Here is a 20,773-nt window from a genome sequence, read left to right as displayed (position 1 = left end):
GTACCTCGTGGATGACACACCCAGGACTATTTCAGAAGCCTATGCATCTCTTGATGCTGACTAATGGAAAGAGGTTGTCCGTTGCAAGATGGATTCCATCTTGGCTAATGGAACCTGGGAGATCACTGATCGTCCTTATGGGTGCAAACCTGTAGGATGTAAATGGATGTTCAAGAAAAAGCTTAGGCCTAATGGTACGATTGAAAAGTACAAGGCAAGGCTTGTGGCCAAGGATTGTACCCAGAAATAAGGTGAAGACTTCTTTGATACTTACTCACTTGTGGCTAGACTGACCACTAAACGTGTGCTACTTTCATTGGGTGCCTCGCACGGTCTTCTCGTTCATCAAATGGATGTTAAGACAACTTTCCTTAATGGAGAGTTGGATGAGGAAATTTATATGGAGCAGCCCGATGGTTTCGTAGTGCCCGGTCAGGAAGGCAAAGTGTGTAAGTTATTGAAGTCATTATATGGCCTCAAGCAAGCTCCTAAGCAATGGCATGAAAAGTTTGAAAGGACTTTGACCGCTGAAGGCTTTGTTGTAAACGAAGCAGACAAGTGCGTGTACTATCGCCATGGTGGGGGCGAGGGAGTTATTCTTTGTCTATATGGCGATGACATACTGATATTTGGAACCAATCTTGATTTAATCAAGGAAGTTAAGGATTTCTTATCTCGTTGTTTTGAGATGAAGGATCTAGGAGTGGCTGATGTTATCTTGAACATCAAGCTACTGAGATATGATAATTGTGGGATTACAGTGCTTCAATCTCACTATGTGGAAAAGGACTTGAGTCGCTTCGGGTATAGCGACTGTAAGCCTACTCCAACTCCATATGATCCTAGTGTGTTGCTTCGAAATAATCGACGGATTGCTAGAGATCAACTGAGATACTCTCAGATCATAGGCTCGCTTATGTATTTGGCGAGTGCCACGAGGCCTGACATCTCTTTTGCTGTGAGCAAATTAAGGCGGTTTGTTTCCAATCCGGGAGATGATCATTGGCGTGCGCTTTAGAGAGTTATGCTCTATTTAAAAGGCACTGCGAGTTATGGAATTCACTATACCTGAAACCCGAGGGTTCTGGAAGGCTATAGTGATTCAAATTGGATATCTGATGCTGATGAGATCAAGGCCACTAGTGGTTATATTTTTACACTTGGTAGTGGCGCTGTTTCTTGGAAGTCTTGCCAGCAGACCATCTTAACGAGGTCAAGTATGGAAGCAGAACTCGCAGCACTAGACACATCCACTGTTGAAGCAGAGTGGCTTCGTGAGCTTTTGATGGACTTGTCTGTGGTTGAAAAACCAATACCCGCAATCCTTATGAAATGTGATAATCAAACTGTGATCATCAAGGTGAACAGTTCTAAGGATAATATGAAATCATCAAGGCATGTGAAGAGGAGATTAAAATCTGTCTGGAAATTGAAAAACTCTGGAGTTATTATGTTGGATTATATCCAAACAACTATGAACCTGGAAGATCCCTTCACAAAGGGTTTATCACGTAATGTGATAGATAATGCATCGAGGGAGATGGGTTTGAGACCCACGGTATGAGCTGTCCACAGTGGTAACCTACTCTATGTGATCGGAGATCCCGTGAATTAGAAGTGGCAGACAAAATGTTGGTCAGCTGAGAGGAGAGTATCTGCTAGCAGTCCCCGGCAATGGCGCCAGAAGAGAGCTACTTCCAGTTGCTCAACAATTAGCAATTGTCTTGCAATGGCCCACCAGTGTGTGGGATCGCGGTAGTTTTCGAGGGTAAAGTATTCAACCCAAATTTGTTGGTTCGACGCGATGGGAGTGAAAGGATATTCTCCAGTATTAGCAGTTGAGTGGTCGGTTCAACCACACCTGAAAGATTAGTATCTGCAAGCAGGATATAAGCAGCAAAGGTAGTATGATAACAACGGTGCCAGAAACGATCTGTTGACAAGGCAGACTATTCCTAACTTAAGTATCAATGGCGCCAGAAAAGTATTGTAGCAGGTAGTAGCAGTGTCACGAGTAACAGCAGTGGCAAGGAACAGCAATAGTGACAGCAGTAGCAATTAACAGCAACAGCAAGTAATAGTAGCAACAAGTAACAGTAGCAGCAACAGTAGTAACAGCAGCAGAGCAAAGTAAGTAACAGCAGCAGCAAGTAACAGTAGCAGCAACTGTAGTAACAGCAGCAGAGCAAAGTAAGTAACATCAGCAGTGGGACAAACTCGTAGGCAATGGATCGGTGATTTGTTGGATGACATTCATCATGCAACAGTTATAACACGGAGAGATATGTGGCTAGCTCCCGTTCGTCAATGTGATGTAGGCATGCATTCCGTGTGTAGTCATACGTGCTTAGGGAAAAGAACTTGCATGATCTCTATTGTCCATCCGTCCCGTGGCAGCGGGGTCCAAATGGATACTACGGGATATTAAGGTTCTCCTTTTAATAAAGAACCGGGCCAACGCATTAGCACTTGGTGAACACATGAACTCCTCAAACTATGGTCATCACTGGGAGTGGTTCCGGTTATTGTCACTCCGGGGTTGCCGGATCATAACACATAGTAGGTAACTACAACTTGCAAGATCGGATCTAAAACACACATATATTGGTGACAACATAATAATTTCAGATTTGAAATCATGGCACTCGAGCCCTAGTGACAAGCATTAAGCATGGCAAAGTAGTAGCAACATCAATGTCAAAACATAGTGGATACTAGGGATCAATCCCCGTCAAAACTAACTCGATTACATGATAGATCTCATCCTACTCATCACCGCCCAGCGAGCCTACGAATAGATTACTCACGAACGATGAAGAGCTTCATGGAATTGGAGAGGGAAGAAGGTTGATGATGACGATGGCGACGATCTCCTTGATCCGGAGCCCAAAACGGACTCCAGATCTACCCTCCAGGGCAAGAACGGGATGTGGCGGCGCCTCTGGATCGTGAAACGCGATGAAATCTTCTCTCTTGATTTTTTCCGGGACGAAAGGGAATAAATAGCGCTGGAATTGGGGGCGGCAGAGCCACGTGGGCCCCAGAAGCCTGGTAGCCGCGACCAGGGGGAGGCCGCGGCTACACGGCTTGTGGCCCACTAGCCCGTCCCCTCCTGTGGATCTTTGCGTAGGTATTTTTCATATTTTCCAGAAATATTCTCCGTAAATTTTCAGCACGTTCCGAGAACTTTCATTTCTGCACAAAAACAACACCATGGCAGTTGTGCTGAAAACAGCGTCAGTCCGGGTTAGTTCCATTCAAATCATGCAAATTAGAGTCCAAAACAAGGGCAAAAGAGTTTGGAAAAGTAGATACGATGGAGACGTATCAACTCCCCCAAGCTTAAAACCTTTCTTGTCCTCAAGCAACTCAGTTGACAAACTGAAAGAGAAAGAAAAACTTTGATAAACTCTGTTTGATCTTGTTGTTGCAACTATGTCTAACTCATAACCAGAATTTCAGCAAGATCACAAGTTAACCACATAAGCAAGTGACACAAAGGTCTTACGGTAAACTAATATGAATGGCATAATCAGCTAGTGAGCAAATAATAAAGAGTTTCAGATACCAACAATTCTATCAAAACAAGCATGAAGCAATATGAATAGGTGGTATCTCGCTAGCTCTTTCTCAGACCGCAAAACATAAATGCAGAGCACTTTCAAAGATCAAGGGCTGACTAAACATTGTAATTCATAGCAATGAAGATCCGGTCATAGTCATACTCAATATCAATCAAAAGAAAAGCATAAAAATGACAGAGGTGCTCTCCAATTGGTGCTTATATAAGAAGAGGATGACTCAACAGGAAAATAAATAGACAGGCCCTTCGCAGAGGGAAGCATTGATTTGAAGAGGTGCCAGAGCTCAAGCTTTGAAAATAGAGATAATAATTTTGGGTGGCATGCTTTCATTGTCAATGCAATGACCAAGAGGTCTCAATATCTTCCATGCTATTCATGCTATAGGCGGTTCCCAAACAGAAAAATAAAGTTTTAACTCCCCCACCACCAATCAATCACACTCCACGGCTAGCCGAATCCTCGGGTACCGTCCATACTAACATCAATCCGGGGGGAGTCTTGTTTTATAGTTATGTTTTCGATTTAAGCGTGGAACTGTGCATTCCAATTACCGACCCCTTTCTCATGAATGACAGTGAATAAACACATGTCGAGGATAACACGCCTAACATGGAAGATACCAATAGCCCCCTGTCACCACATGAGCGGTTCGGGCATGCAAAACAGATTATTTCTTGAAGGTTTAAAGAATGGCCCATGCAAATTTATTTGGAATGGCAGCTAGATACCGCAAATAGGTAGGTATGGTGGACTCTCATGGAAAGACTTTTGGGTTTATGGAAGTGGATGCACAAGCAGTATTCCGCTTAGTACAAGTGAAGGCTAGCAAAAGACTGGGAAGCAACCAACTAGAGAGAGACAACAGTCATCAAGATGCAATGAGTTTGACTAACATTGAGTGCAAGCATGAGCAGGATATAAATCACCATGAACATGAACATCATAGAGGCTATGTTGATTTTGTTTCAACTACATGCATGAACATGCGCCAAGTCAAGCCACTTGAATCATTCAAAGGAAAATACCATCCTATCATACTACATCATAGTCATCTCAAAATCTATGTTGGCATTTAAGACAAACCATTATAAACTCCTAGCTAATTAAGCATGGCATCAGAAACTATGATCTCTAAGTTGTCATTGCAAACATGGTTCTCTCTCAACAAAGCTGAATCTGGGACGACAAGCTAGTCATATTTACAAAAACAAAATAGATAGAGTTCATACCAGCTTTTCCAGTCTCAGTCACTTCATCATATATCATCATTTTTTCCTTTCACTTGCACGATTGAACAATGTGAACAATAATAAGAGTGCGCGTGCATTGGACTAAGCTGAATCTGCAGGCAAACACAAAGGAGAAGAAAAAGTAATATAGCTCTTTAAAAAATGAACAGGTATGCATGCCAGAGCCACTAAACATTGTAACCATGGTCTTCTACCTTGACTCGAAGAAAAAGAAAACTATTTACACGGGAAAGCTCCCAACAAGCAAAAGAAGAAAGGAAAATCTGTTTGGGTTTTCTCAAAAGGACACAAAACAAGAAAACAAGAAAACGAAAATAAATTAGCATGGGTAATACGGTGGCTAAGTGTAAACACCGACTAACAAAGTGAAAGCATAAGCATGAATGTAAAGTTGGTGCAAACACGTACTCCCCCAAGCTTAGGCTTTTGGCCTAGCTTGATCTACTCCCAAGGAGGGAAATAACCAGCTCCGGGATACTCCGGAGCAGACTGTGGATACCACTGTTGTGTGAGCTCCTCTGGCTCCCACTGATAAACTGGCGTCTGGTACTCGACTGGCGGCTTGGGCACGGGCACATGTGGTTGGGCCAAGCCCCAATATGCGTAGATGTCCGAGGGCATAATAGTGTACCTGCCTGCATGAAGATTGAACAAAGAAGGAGCAGGCAAAGTAATAGTCTCACGAGTACCCTGACTAAATACCAGGTTATAATTCATGCGTCTACTAGCATCTCTATCCAGAAAATCATGGCGAACCATGCTGTCATAATCCAGATATTTCTCAGGAAGAAGCATTTCTTCTTCCTCCTTCAGTCTAATGGGTATCTCAAAGTGTCTGGCAAGATGGGTAGCATAGATACCTCCATAGACGACACCTTTGGAACGGTTTGTGTTCAACCGCTAAGCTACTATAGCACCTATGCTATAAGTCTTATTGTTATAAAGGCCTTCGCGCAAAACCGCAAGGTCTGGAGAGCTAAGTGATCCAGCCTCCCCACGGCCAATCAATCATTTTCCCACAAATAATGAGAAGTACCGCAGCACAGGAAAATGTATGCGAGCAATTCTAGCGCGAGACACTCCTCTCTCCTCTCCAACAGCAATAGTATCTATGAAAGCCTCCAAGTCCCATGGACGAGGATCATGAATATCCCCAACATAAGGTAATTTGCACACATTGCAAAAATCCTGTAGTGTCATGCGCTGGGGGATATCGTATAACATGAACTCAATCGTAGGAGGATTCTTCCTCGGATAAACGTTGAAGCTTTGAACGAAAATATTGGTGAGGAGGAGGTATTGTGGGCACTTATCTTCAACGAACGCGGTAAGACCTGCGTTCTCCACCAAGTAATAAAAGTATTCATAAAATCGAGCGGCACACAAAAATTCATCACTTGGCCACTCGCACGCTCGAACTTTTGTGAGTCGAGTAACCACGTACTTGGGGTGGTTCTTCTCATCCTCCTTGGGGTTACGACTTGAAGAGCCTCTCAAGAACCTCCTCATATTTTCCCTTTTCTAACTCTGAAAAATTCTGAAATTTTTAGAGACTTCGAAAGAAAAGTGAGTAAGGATTAACCCAGCTCGTAGCAACTACTCCTACTAGTGCCTAGAGACCGTATCACGCGCTAAAACTACTTGGGACCAGCTAAAATCAACATTTCAAGCTCAAGAACAGGGTCACCAAGGTAGCAAGAATACGAGAAGGATAAAGCACTAGAGTAGAAACTAATTGGACCAATGGAGGAGTCACTTACCAAGGAGTAATTTCCCCAAAACGGTTCGGATAATGGTGCTTTGAGCAAGGAGATCGAAAATCACAGCCAAATGAGCAAGAACACGGGTTTGAGCTGCGAAACAATTTTTTCTGGAGGTAGAAGAAGAGGATGGGAGCTGGAATGAGTGGAGGGGGTCCCTGTGGGTCCCACAAGCTTGGTAGGCATGGCCAGGGGGAGGCCGCGGCGACAAGGCTTGTTGCCCACTGGTGTGGCCCCAGGCTTGCTCTTAGTCCGAGTATTTTTCAAAAAATCCAGAAAAAATCATATTTGATTTTCAGGACCATTGGAGAACTTTTATTTTCAGGGCACTTTTCTCCGGGACGCTAAAACAGAAAACAGGAAAAACAAAACTAAATCTATCATTTTTCTTCTAAGCAACAGAAAGTGAAAGCTTAAAACAAAGGTATGTGACTCTTTGATTCATCCATTTCATGGTCATCGAAATAAATCCGTCAATGGGGTTGATCAAATCCCCTCGACAAAACTTTTTCGAGTCGCAAAAGGAAACGGAGAATTGTCGAATAGCCACTAAGTCACCTCAATGGGGATATGAATCTCCCCAACAAGCAAATCATACTTCATCTTAACACGAGGAATAGGGCATTCAAAGCTCCCAATAAGAATTGATGAAGTTTTTTCGATTGCATTGATGCAATGTACTTGAGATTGTTTCTTCGGAAAGTGCACTGTATGCTCATTACCGTTGACATGGAAGGTGACAATGCCTTTGCTGCAATCTATAATAGCCCTTGCGGTGTTTAAGAACGGTCTTCCAAGAATGATCGCCATGGCATCATCCTCAAGAATATCCAGGATAACAAAGTCCATTAAGATAGTAACGTTAGCAACCACAACATGCACATCCTCGCAAATGCCGACAGGGAAAGCAGTTGATTTGTCGGCCATTTGCACAAAGATTTCAGTGGGTGTCAACTTATCTAGTTCAAGTCTACGATAAAGAGAGAGAGGCATAACACTAACACCAGCTCCAAGGTCACATAAGGCAGTTCTTACGTAGTTTCCTTTAATGGAGCAAGGTATAGTGGGCACTCCGGGATCACCAAGTTTCTTAGGAGTTCCACCTTTGAAAGTGTAATTGGCGAGCATGGTGGAGATCTCAAGATCTGGTATCTTCCGTTTATTAGTCACGATATCTTTCATGTACTTGGCATATGGAGACATTTTCAGCATATCAATTAACCGCATCTGCAGAAAGACGGGTCTCAACATTTCAATAAAGCGCTCAAAATCCTCATCATCCTTTTTCTTGGATGGCTTAGGAGGAAAGGGCATGGGTCTCTGAACCCATGGCTCCCTTTCTTTACCATGCTTCCTAGGAGTGAAGTCATTCTTATCGTATTCTTAGGTTGTGGGTTTTCAGGATTAACCGTAGGTTCAATCTCTACATCCTTATCATTGCTAGGTTGAGCATTATTATGAACATCGCTGTCCATATTGTCACCAGGTTCATGTTCATCACCAGATTGTGTTTCTGCATGAGACGCAGAAATATCATTTGGTTCTTCAGGTGTGATAGTATTTGGTGAACTGACATGTAGGTTTCTATCATTCTTCTTCTTAGGATGACTGGGTGTATCAGCATTAATTCCTTGAGAATCTTGATCAATTATCTTAGGATGGCCTTCAGGATACAAAGGTTCCTGAGTCATTTTGCCTCCTCTAGTAATGACTCTGACAGAGTTGTCATTTAATTCATTGAGCAAGTCATTCTGAGCTTTAAGTACTTGTTCTACCTGAGTAGTAATTATAGAGGCATGTTTACTCAGAAGCTTCAGATCATTGACATTTCTCTCTACACACGCACTTAAATGACTAAGCATACGAGTACTTTTTTCCAATTGTCTGCTAACATAATCACTGAAACTCTGTTGTTTGGCAACAAAGTTGTCAAATTCATCAAAGCATAGGCTAGCAGGTTTGTGAAAAGGAATATCACTCTCATTGAATCTACGCAGAGAATTCACCTCTACTACTTGTATCGGGTTATCGAGACCATGGATCTCTTCGATAGGCGGTAGATTTTTGACTTCTTCAGATCTAATGCCTTTCTCTTGCATAGAATTCTTGGCTTCTTGCATATCTTCGGGACTGAGGAATAGAATACCTCTTTTCTTAGGAGTTGGCTTAGGAGGTGGTTCGGGAATAGTCCAAGCATTATCGTTGATCAAGATGTTATTCAGTAGGATCTCAGCTTGTTCTATAGTTCGTTCCCTAAAAACACAACCGACACAACTATCTAGGTGGTCTCTAGAAGCATCGGTAAGTCTGTTATAGAAGATATCAAGTATCTCGTTCTTCTTAAGAGGGTGATCAGGCAAAGCATTCTGTAGCTGGATGAGCCTCCCCAAGCTTGTGGGAGACTCTCTTCTTTGAGTTGAGCAAAGTTGTATATTTCCTGCAAGGCAGCTTGCTTCTTACGGGCAGGGAAATATTTCTCACATAAGTAATAGACCATATCATGGGGACTACTCACACATCCAGGAGCAAGAGAAGTGAACCAAGCTTTAACATCATCCTTTAGAGAGAAAGGAAACAACTTAAGGATATAGTAGTAGTGGATCTTCTCCTCACTAGTGAAAAGGGTGGCTATATCATGTAGTTTGGTAAGATGGGCTACGACCGTCTCAGACTCATAACCGTGGAAAGGATCAGATTCGACTAGAGAGATTATCTCAAGGTAGACAGAGAATTCATAATCCTCATCGGTGATAAAGATAGGTGAAGTGGCAAACTTCGGGTCATATGTCATCCTAGCTTTCAGAGATTTTTCCTTCCACTTGAGAAGTAATTTCTCAGCGTCATAGGCATCCTTACACGCAAGAAAATCCTCAGCTATCTCTCCCTCCATAACATAACCCTCAGGTATATCAGGCAATTCATATCTAGGAGAGCTGGATCTAGCAGGAGCAAAAGCAGGTTCTATTTCAATAGTATCGACAGTTTCAGAAGCATCACGAGCATTGGCAGTAACTCTAGCAATATGAGCATCAAGGAATACCCCTAGTGGCATATCAGGCAAAGTAGTATCTCTAGCAGTATCAAGCATAGCATCATGGATAGCAGTATCAGGCATAGCATCTCTAGCAGTATGAGGCATAGCATCTCTAGCAGTATGAGGCATAGCATCTCTAGCATCATCAAGCAAAGCAGTATCAAGCATAACATCATGGATAGCAGTATCAGGCATAGCATCTCTAGCAGTATCAGGCATAGTATCTCTAGAAGTAGCATCATAAGCATCATCTAGCACATGCGACATATCAACATTTCTAGCAGGAGGTGGTGTCGCAAACTTACTCATAACCGAAGGTGAATCAAGTGCAGAGCTAGATGGTAGTTCCTTACCTCCCCTCGTAGTTGAGGACAAGACTTTGGTTCTTGGGTCTTTCAGATTCTTCTTAGTGATCAGCAGATATAAATCCCAAGTGACTCAAAGAATATAGCTATCCTCCCCGACAACGGCGCCAGAAAAGTGCTGTTAGCAGTCCCCGGCAATGGCGCCAGAAGAGAGCTGCTTCCAGTTGCTCAACAATTAGCAATTGTCTTGCAATGGCCCACCAGCGTGTGGGATCGCGGCAGTTTTTTAGGGTAGAGTATTCAACCCAAATTTGTTGGTTCGACACGATGGGAGTGAAAGGATATTCTCCAGTATTAGCAGTTGAGTGGTCGGTTCAACCACACCTGAAAGATTAGTATCTACAAGCAGTATATAAGCAGCAAAGGTAGTATGATAGCAACGGTGCCAGAAACAATCTGTTGACAAGGCAGACTATTCCTAACTGAAGTATCAATGGCGCCAGAAAAATATTGTAGCAGGTAGTAGCAGTGTCACGAGTAACAGCAGTGGCAAGGAACAAGAATAGTGACAGCAGTAGAAAGTAACAGTAACAACAAGTAATAGTAGCAGCAAGTAACAGTAGAAGCAATAGTAGTAACAGCAGCAGAGCAAAGTAAGTAACAGCAGCAGCAAGTAACAATAGCAGCAACAGTAGTAACAGCAGCAGAGCAGAGTAAGTAACAGCAGCAGTGGGACAAACTCGTAGGCAATGGTCGGTGATTTCTTGGATGACATTCATCATGCAACAGTTATAACACGGAGAGATATGTGGCTAGCTCTCGTTCGTCAACGTGATGTAGGCATGCATTCCGTGTGTAGTCATACGTGCTTAGGGAAAAGAACTTGCATGACATCTATTTTCCATCCCTCCCGTGGCGGCGGGGTCCAAATGGATACTACGGGATATTAAGGTTCTCCTTTTAATAAAGAACTGGACCAACGCATTAGCACTTGGTGAACACATGAACTCCTCAAACTATGGTCATCATCGGGAGTGGTTCCGGTTATTGTCACTCCGGGGTTGCCGGATCATAACACATAGTAGGTAACTACAACTTGCAAGATCGGATCTAAAACACACATATATTGGTGACAACATAATAATTTCAGATCTGAAATCATGGCACTCGGGCTCTAGTGACAAGCATTAAGCATGGCAAAGTAGTAGCAACATCAATCTCAGAACATAGTGGATACTAGGGATCAATCCCCGTCAAAACTAACTCGATTACATGATAGATCTCATCCTACTCATCACCGCCCAGCGAGCCTACGAATAGATTACTCACGAACGATGAAGAGCTTCATGGAATTGGAGGGGAAGAAGGTTGATGATGATGATGGCGACGGTCTCCTTGATCCGGAGCCCAAAACGGACTCCAGATATGCCCTCCAGGGCAAGAACGGGATGTGGCGGCACCTCTGGATCGTGAAACGCGATGAAATCTTCTCTCTTGATTTTTTTCGGGACGAAAGGGAATAAATATCGCTGGAATTGGGGGCGGCAAAGCCACGTGGGCCCCACAAGCCTGGTAGCCGCGGCCAGGGGGGCCGCGGTTACAGGGCTTGTGGCCCACTGGCCCGTCCCCTCCGGTGGATCTTTGCGTAGGTATTTTTCATATTTTCCAGAAATATTCTGTGTAAATTTTCAGGACGTTCCGAGAACTTTCATTTCTACACAAAAACAACAACATGGCAGTTCTGCTGAAAACATCGTGAGTCCGGGTTAGTTCCATTCAAATCATGCAAATTAGAGTCCAAAACAAGGGCAAAAGAGTTTGGAAAAGTAGATACGATGGAAACGTATATTTTATCCCACTCCGTGAAGATGCAATACTCTCCTAATCTGTATGGTAGGTTGACATTTGTCTTAATGTGTTCCAAGTGGCTTATTTATATAAGCGGAGATGTGTCCTATAGAGCATCTCTTGAGGAACTCACTTATATGATCTTGATTGTTAAACGTCGCAATCTATGAGAATTGGTTGTTCTCTAATAAACTCATGAAAGGCCTTCGGAGTATGACGAATAAGCTCCACCCGCGGGTAAGCCTTGTGGCAGCCTAGTATCGGTCAAAGATATTGTGTGAAACTAGTATCACACCAAACTTGTAGTTCAAGGCATAGTCCACTATCCAAGTTGTGAACTAGCGTAGCATAACATTCTAGGTGGAAGTTCAACTTAACAGTCTCCTCTAAGCACCGGTATATAAACAATGTTTTGGAACTGAGATTACAAGATGTGCTTATGAGACTTTGTGGGTGATTGTTGGAATTTACTAGTATTTACTAGTCCAAGATAAATTCGGAAATTCTCATTGGCACATTATTATATTTTATTAACTGGGAAAACTAATGAGGCCTTGATTAATTAGTAACGGTCGCGTTTATTATGGCTGTTTCTAATTCATTAACACATGCGGTTATTACGGCCGTTTCTGACTCATTAACAAACACGTATATTGTGGCCGTTTCTATTTCATAAACGGATGTGTTTAATACGGTAGTTTCTAAATCATAAATGGACACGTTTATGGCGGCTGCTTTGACTCCTAATCTGCACTATATAAACCGTACGAAGCCAACCTTAGGATTGCACTCTCACATGGTCTCTCACCGTTCCAAAGCCTTGCGCCGCCACTCAAGAAGGGATAGCAGGCCTCCGAAACCCCACCTCTTGTGATCCTGTACGGGAGAGGGGCGATCAATTTTTGGGGAGAGCAATCACTCGACTGCTGACGGTGATCACTTCCCCAACGAGGAATTCTTCCCCGACATCGGCAGCCTCTTCATCAACGACGATGACATGGGCGGCAATATGAACAACACCAACACCGCAACCGCTGCCGCTGCACCGTACGTATATCTGTCCGCTCTATATGAGATATTCCTGCAGTTCATATGTCTAGTGTTTGGCTTAGATCGGATGTGTTCAACTATCATTCTAGCTCTTTACGTGATTAGTTTATTTGTTATAATTCTAGTTATAATTTACTTTATGATATTTCGGATTAAATCATATGCTAAATTGCTAATATATTCAACAAAAGGGGGAGAAAGTTATATTAGGACGGGATTTGCATGGGCATGGTTTTCTGGTTTTCTGCATTTGAAGTTTTTATCGAACTCTTAGTTTATCACATTTCAGTTATGTGGACCTTGTATGATGACCTTGTGCATGGTAAGACATGTGATCCCCTTTATGTTAAAAAACTTATCTTGCTCATTTCGTTCTTACGTACTCGGTTATTGGTCTATCTTGTCAAGGGGGACCTCCGTCCTGTTCTGTGTATATCATGTTATACGTCATAAGTGTTTTGGTGACGATGACAACTCATTATATGATCTAACTGTATGTCAAGCGATTCAGGGACATCTCTTAGGACACAATATAATTGGGCTACCCCTTTTGACAAAAAAGAACGAAGACGGTGTTCGCGACGTGCATTTTTCTTTCGGTCTAGGTAACCCGTACTATTAAGAGGGAATTCACATTGGAAGATAGTGGGTGAATCAATGCACGCACGCATCTATTTATCTCCCTCCCTGGTTTCCGTCTGATCTGTGTGAGAGGCCCTCTTTCCTTCTCTCAGCATTTTCCCCTCCAGCGGTTGTACCGCTGGGACTGGGCTCGTAGGAGCAATTGCTCCCTGGGTTACTGCTCAGTGGTTGTACCGCCGCCTCCGGGCGCTTGTACCCCCGTAGCACCCATAGCGGTTGTACCGGCCTAGTACCACTCCACTACCGGAAACTCTCTGGCTTGGTGTTGTACTTGGACGGTTGTGGGCCGGTAGTTTCATTCATAATTTTTGACCGGTACTACCGGTGTCCAAGGCGGTTATACCACACAGGACTTACCACATCTTCGTCACCCCTTGGCGGTTGCACCATGGCAACCACCGCCCCAACTCCGCAGGAGGGTGAATCCTCTATGGTTTCCACGCGGTTGTCGGGAGGTGGTAGGGCGGTAGTTCATGTCCTGCTTGTAACCGGTACTACCGCCCCTGCCACCGGTTGTACCGACTGCTAGGGTTTGTACACGCTATTTGTGAGTACCGGTTGTACCGGTGCACACAGCGGTTGTACCGCCCCTAATTGAATCTGGCTGTAACGGTTGGAAATGTGGGGGCTATTTAAGCGGTGGCTTCTTCCACCTCACCTTTCACCTCTCACCTCTTAGAACCCACCAAGCTTTCTTGCTCGATCTCTCTCTCTAGCCACTCAAACTTGTTGTTGTTGGAAATATGCCCTAGAGGCAATAATAAATTGGTTATTATTATATTTCCTTGTTCATGATAATCGTTTATTATCCATGCTAGAGTTGTATTGATTGGAAAGTCAAATACATGTGTGGATACATAGACATCACACTATCCCTAGTGAGCCTCTAGTTGACTAGCTCGTTGATCAAAGATGGTCAAGGTTTCCCGGCCATAGACAAGTGTTGTCACTTGATAACGGGATCACATCATTAGGAGAATGGTGTGATGGACAAGACCCAAACTATAAACGTAGCATATGATCGTGTCAGTTTATTGCTACTGCTTTCTCCATGTTAATGTATGTGTTCCTATGACCATGAGATCATGTAACTCCCGAACATCGAAGGAATACCTTGTGTGTTATCAAACATCACAATGTAACTGGGTGACTATAAAGGTGCTCTACAGGTATCTCCAACGGTGTCTGTTGGGTTGGCATGGATCAAGACTGAGATTTGTCACTCCGTGTAACGAAGAGGTATCTCGGGGCCCACTCGCTAATACAACATCACAACAAGCCTTGCAAGCAATGTGACTAAGTAGTTAGTTATGGGATCTTATATTACGGAACGAGTAAAGAGACTTGCCGGTAACGAGATTGAACAAGGTATAGAGATGCCGATGATCGAATCTCAGGCAAGTAACATACCGAAGGACAAAGGGAGCAGCATACGGGATTAACTGAATCCTTGACATAGAGGTTCAACCGATAGAGATCTTCATAGAATATGTTGGATCCAGTATGTACATCCAAGTCAATGTCTCAGATCATGTGTACATATTTCTCGAACCCGCACGTTGTGCACACTTCAGGTTCGGTGATGTTTCCTTATAGTTGAGTTATAGGTGTTGGTGACCGAAGGTTGTTCAGAGTCCCGGGTAAGATCATGGATGTCACGAGGAGCTGCAGAATGGTCTGGAGGTAAAGATTGATATATAGAAAGCCCTGTTTTGGTCACCGGAAAAGTTTCGGGCTCATGGTAGTATACCGGGAGGGTACTGGGGACCATCGAGAGGGATGTCATGCCCCGAGGGGCCGCATGGGCTGTGGGAGGAGACAAACCAACGCCTAGTGGGCTGGTCTAAGCCCCCACTAAGGCCCATGATATTTGAGAAGGAAAACCCCAAAAGATCGAAGAGGAGGAAAGGGTTTCCAAGTGGAGATGAGGAATCCTACTCCTAGTAGGATTGGAGTAAGACTCCTCCACCTCCAATTTTGGCCAAACCTTGAGCGTTTGAGGCTGCCTCCTCCCCTCCTTCCCTCATATATATACTAGAGGAATTAGAGGCAGCCTTAACCCTAATTGCCACGTGCCCCCTCTACTTCTCTCTAGATCTGTTTCTCCTCTATTCTAGTTTGGCGGTGCTTAGGCGAAGCCGTGCTGGATTAGTTCACCACCACCACCACCACGCCGCCGTGCTGGGGAACTCATCTACCTCTCCACCCCTCTTTCTGGATCAAGAAGGCGGGGATCGTCATCGAGTTGTACGTGTGCTGAACGCGGAGGTGCCGTTCGTTTGACACTAGATCGGGATGAATCGTGATGGGCTCGCGGGACGGATCGTGATGAGATCGCGGGACGGGTTGCAATTTGGATCGCGGAGATGTTCCACTACATCAACCGCGTTATATACACTTCCGCTTAGCGATCTACAACGGTATGTAGATTCACTCTCCCCTCTCGTAGATGATCGTCACCATGGATAGGTATTGCGTGCGTGTTGGATTTTTTTGTTTCCCATGCGGCGTTCCCCAATGGTGGCATCATGAGCTAGGTTCATGCGTAGATGATATCTCGAGTAGAACACAAAAGAGTTTCTGGGCGTTGATGTTCAATTTGCTGCCCTCCTTAGTCTTTTCTTGATTCGGCAGTATCGTTGGATTGAAGCGACCCAGACCAACATTACTCATACGCTTACGAGAGAGCGGTTTCATCGACTAACATGCAACTTGTTGCATAAAGATGATTGGCGGGTGTTTGTTTCTTCAACTTTATTTGAATTGGATTTGACCGAGGCGGTCCTTGGAGAAGGTTAAATAGCAACTTGCATATCACCATTGTGGTTTGCGTAAGTAAGATGCGATCATATTAGATACCCATAGCAGCCACTTAAAACATGCAACAACAAATTAGAGGACGTCTAACTTGTTTTTGCAGGGTATGCATGTGATGTGATATGGCCAAAGACATGATATGATATATTGGATGTATGAGATGATCATGTTGTAATAGTTATATATCGACTTTCATGTCGATGCTACGGCAACCGGCAGGAGCCATAGGGTTGTCTTTAAACTAACGTTTGTGCTTGCATATGCTTTTACTATATCGCTAGGTTGTAGCTTTAGTAGTAATAGCATAGATAGCGTGACAATCTCGATGGCGGCACGATAATGGAGATCATGATGACGGAGATCATGGTGCGGCACTGGTGATGACGACATGATGTATATACTTCTCGCACCTCGTTGGTTACCCCAAGTGGAAGGTTGAGATGTAGTCAGCAGCAAGTTTTCCGTCACATGGGAACTGTAAGGTTTATTGAAACAAGAGGACTCCTAGGATCAACAAGTAGGTGTCTTCCACCCTAGTGCTAGCAGAAGAAATGGAGCCGCACACACACAAATAACTTTGCTCCAAACGAGTACAGAGAGGTTGGCAATCTCTCCCGCCTTGTAGTTCGCAAAGGATCAAGACACAAGCGGGAAGTTAATAGTGATTGCAATGGAAAAGTAAATGAAAACGGTAAATGGCGGAGGTGTAAGCAATGATGGTGATATGGACCGGAGTCACATGATGTTCACTAGTGATTTCGCTCTCCCAAAAGACGATAAACAACTATGCTTGGGTAAAAAAATCACAGTTGGGCAATTGACAGAATTATGAACGCACCGCAATGCTAATTATGCTACTTGATAGTTAGAGGTTCAATAGTAATGAGCAGTACGCTAAGACAAGTAGACCGTTTATTCATCAGCATCTACTTACTAATCATCCACCTTGAGATGTCTATCCAGCGCATCTCATCGGTATTAAGTTGCGAGCCCCACCCAAAGTGTAAACTCAAAGCAATGGACAACTGCATTAACGAACTATGCGTAAGGTAAAAAAAATCCTTGCAACCGTGGTCACAAGCACCGTTGTTTTCTCCCTGGTGGCAACATCACATCCCCTAGTCTCATGTTTGTGTCACTCAAGTTAGACATCGAGGGGCATGAACCTACAATCAGGCATAATGCTCCCTCTTGGAGTTACAATCTACTACTCGGCCAAAGCAATAAATAGCAACGGAGAACATGCATGAATCACTAAGGAATATAATATAAAAGGATAATCAAATATATAACTCATAACAATCTAAACATAATCTCATAATCCATCGGATCCCAACAAACCGAGCATAGCAATAGCAAGAGAACTACATAGATGCCTTGATCATGTAGGGCAGCTCACAAGGACTAACCATTGAAGCACGAGATTCGAGGGAAGACATCACATAGCTACTGGTTGTGTACCCATGGTCCAAGGAGGACTACTCATGACACGTCCGGGAAGCGTCCATGGCGCTGGAGAAGCTCCCAGAGGTCAATCCTCCCTTCGGCAGGCTGCCGGGAAGTGGTCTCCTGACGCTCCCGATCACGGAAGCGCTGCGGCAGCAGAACGATGGAGAAATTCATGATTCTAGAAGTTGTGGAAGGGTTTCCTCTCGGAGGAGTAAATATAGGCCAAAGTAGGGCGTCAAAAGAGGTGGGACCCACCCAGGCGGCTTGTGGGCACGACTAGGAGCCAGGCCGCGCCGGGAGGTCACCTGGGCAGGCCCTGGCCCCCCTCTGGCCCTTCTTCGGTGATCTGGAAGCTTCCCTTACGCTGATTTTTATAAAAAATTCTCGGGATTTTTGGGGCTTCGGAAAATTGGGTAAAAGCCCCTGCAAACAAGACATCAGCAGACAAAAGCTGGCACTGGGTGCACTGAGTTAGTAGGTTAGTCCAAATATGTGTCACAAGATATAAATGTGTAGCAAAACATATAACAATGTCACCAAAAAGATCATGGAGCAAGCAGAAATTATAGATACGTTTGGGACGTATCAACATCCCCAAGCTTAATTCCTGCTCGTCCTCGAGTAGGTAAATGATAACAGAAATAATTTATGTGGTGACATGCTAAGACACATATAAGAACTTCAAAGTAAAGCAAGTAAGATATGCAATTCAAGTCAAGACAATAACAAGCAAGAGTCTATATCTGGTATTGAAATTAGTAAAGTAAGAACATAATGGTGCAAGAGCTCTTGCTATCCGTGACTCGAATGTCTCCAAATGGTGTTTGCGTGCAAGAAGTGGGAGATGGGTTTAGAGCATAAATATTATTTTTAATTGAAAACTCAATCTACTAAACCTCACACTTGGTCTCCTTCGGAATCTTATTTTGAGTCATCCCACACCACTAGTCACGCACAAGTCAAAATGATCCTCTCCCATTCGACTTTGAGAATTCATGCAATGGATGAGCGCAAGCAAGATATGTTGGCACTTAGGATGGCAAATAGAATAATGATGGGGATGGAAGACAAAAAGGTGTGAAAGGCTGAGATCAATGAGGACAACCATAGGCGAGAGAAAGCCAAATGCTAGATATGATGTGAGGAGTAGGGATTCCATGCAATGGATGCACATATGAGCTAAGGTAAGCTCTCCAATGGAACTAGTGGGGGTGCATCCAACTTGCTTGCTCATGAAGATCTAGAGCTCATTTGAGGAGGCTCATCATTCGAATATCCAAGCCAAGTTCTATAGTGTAAGGGTCCCCACATAGTTATGCATGAATGATAATCTCTATGTAGTACAAATATAGCAATGGAGTACGACTGCGGGTCTTTCAAAAGGAATAGTAGTGTTGCTCCCTTCTCTCTTTTTTGTGTGTGTGTCCTCTTTGGCTCTTTATTTTTATCTCTCATTTGTCCTCTTTGGGATCTTTTCATTTGCCACTTTGGGATCTTTTCCTCACTTAAGGGCAACACTCTATGTTTTACATGAATAAAAAGAATATCATCACACTTTATAAGAAGTACTCAACATAAAGACAAGTGAAAACTATCATGATGTATCCAAATGTAAGCCTCTCCCAGTGTAGCAGGATATGCAATGAAACTAGCACATCATCTAGCAATAATAAGGGTGAGACCCAACTACCAGGCGTCTCCTCGATCAAGCAAAAGCATGTATGACATGAAGATCAAGTTATGAGATGGTGGATGTTGCATGGCAATGTATCTCGGAAAGGCTATGGAAATGCCTTAATAGGTAGGTATGGTGGCTGTTTTGAGGAAAGATATAATGAGGCTTATGATGACAGAGTGTATCATGCCAAGGGTTTGGATGCAGCGGTGAAGTTTGCACCAACTCTCAAGATGAGAAAGGGCAATGCACGGTACCGAAGAGGCTAGCAAAATTTGGATGGTGGAAATGCCAACAACCGAATACTCACATTAGTCCGAAGAACTCATACACTTATTATCGATAACTCTCTATCTAGTTAGGAGATTCACAAAGAGACAAGTACCCCTAGGAGGAGTGTTTGGGGGTTTGGTTATCCTTGCGCATCCTCGACTCATGGTAACGTGAGGGTACTCTATATTCCAACCCCTGCAGAGGTTAGCGATCAATCTAGTAGCTAGAGTTCTCAACTAATTTTTAGTTTTTGTAAAACACACGAATTTCCCAAAATACGACACCTATCACTAATAGGCTTAATCTCTTGGCACCAATAGTCCAAACATTACTAAAATCAATACCTCAAAATTATTGCAAGTTACTACTATACTTAAATAGCAACCTCAGTTACCTACTCATGCAAGACACACAACTCAATGCAACGAGCCAACTCTCTAAGCAAGATAAGCATTACAATTCAAGAGAGTTCCAAAAGCAACCTAAATAAAAGCTCTTATAAAGATATAGCAAGAAAATTAAGAGCTAAGCATGACAACAACTATGTAAACGTAAAGAACACACAAAAAGGATAAGCATGAAAGCATATGTTGTGTTCTAGAGTGGAATGGAGCGTGTTTCTCTCCCAAACAAGGTAGGCTAGGTTCCGACTTGTTATGAGCAGAAAAAAAAACTAAAACCAACTAAAAAGTAAAGAGAGGGACGCTCCAAGTATAGCACATAACATATGAAGTGATAAAAATATAGCATGGAGATGGACGAACTAATGATTGTTGATAGAGAAGGGGATGCACGGGGGCAAACCCAAGCTTAGACGGTTGAGTGTCCTTGAATATTTCTTGGGGGTGCATGGGGGCATCTCCAAGCTTGATCGCTTGTCACTCTTGTATCTTCTTTCATCATCTCCCATCGCATACTTGAAAACTCCCTTAATAAGAAACTCATCATAAGCTGATTAGAGTGGTTAGAACCCTTAATAAAATAATTCATTACCTGCTGGAAATAAAGATTTTCATGAAAAGCTACTGCTACTCATGATTGCCAAAAGGTTTTGCAAATCAAAAGTAAGCTTAGGATTTGCAAAAC

The sequence above is a fragment of the Hordeum vulgare genome, chromosome 3H, assembly GCF_904849725.1.
Source record: "Hordeum vulgare subsp. vulgare chromosome 3H, MorexV3_pseudomolecules_assembly, whole genome shotgun sequence".
Classification (NCBI taxonomy): Eukaryota; Viridiplantae; Streptophyta; class Magnoliopsida; order Poales; family Poaceae; genus Hordeum; species Hordeum vulgare.
Note: the sequence above shows the minus strand (reverse complement) of the source record.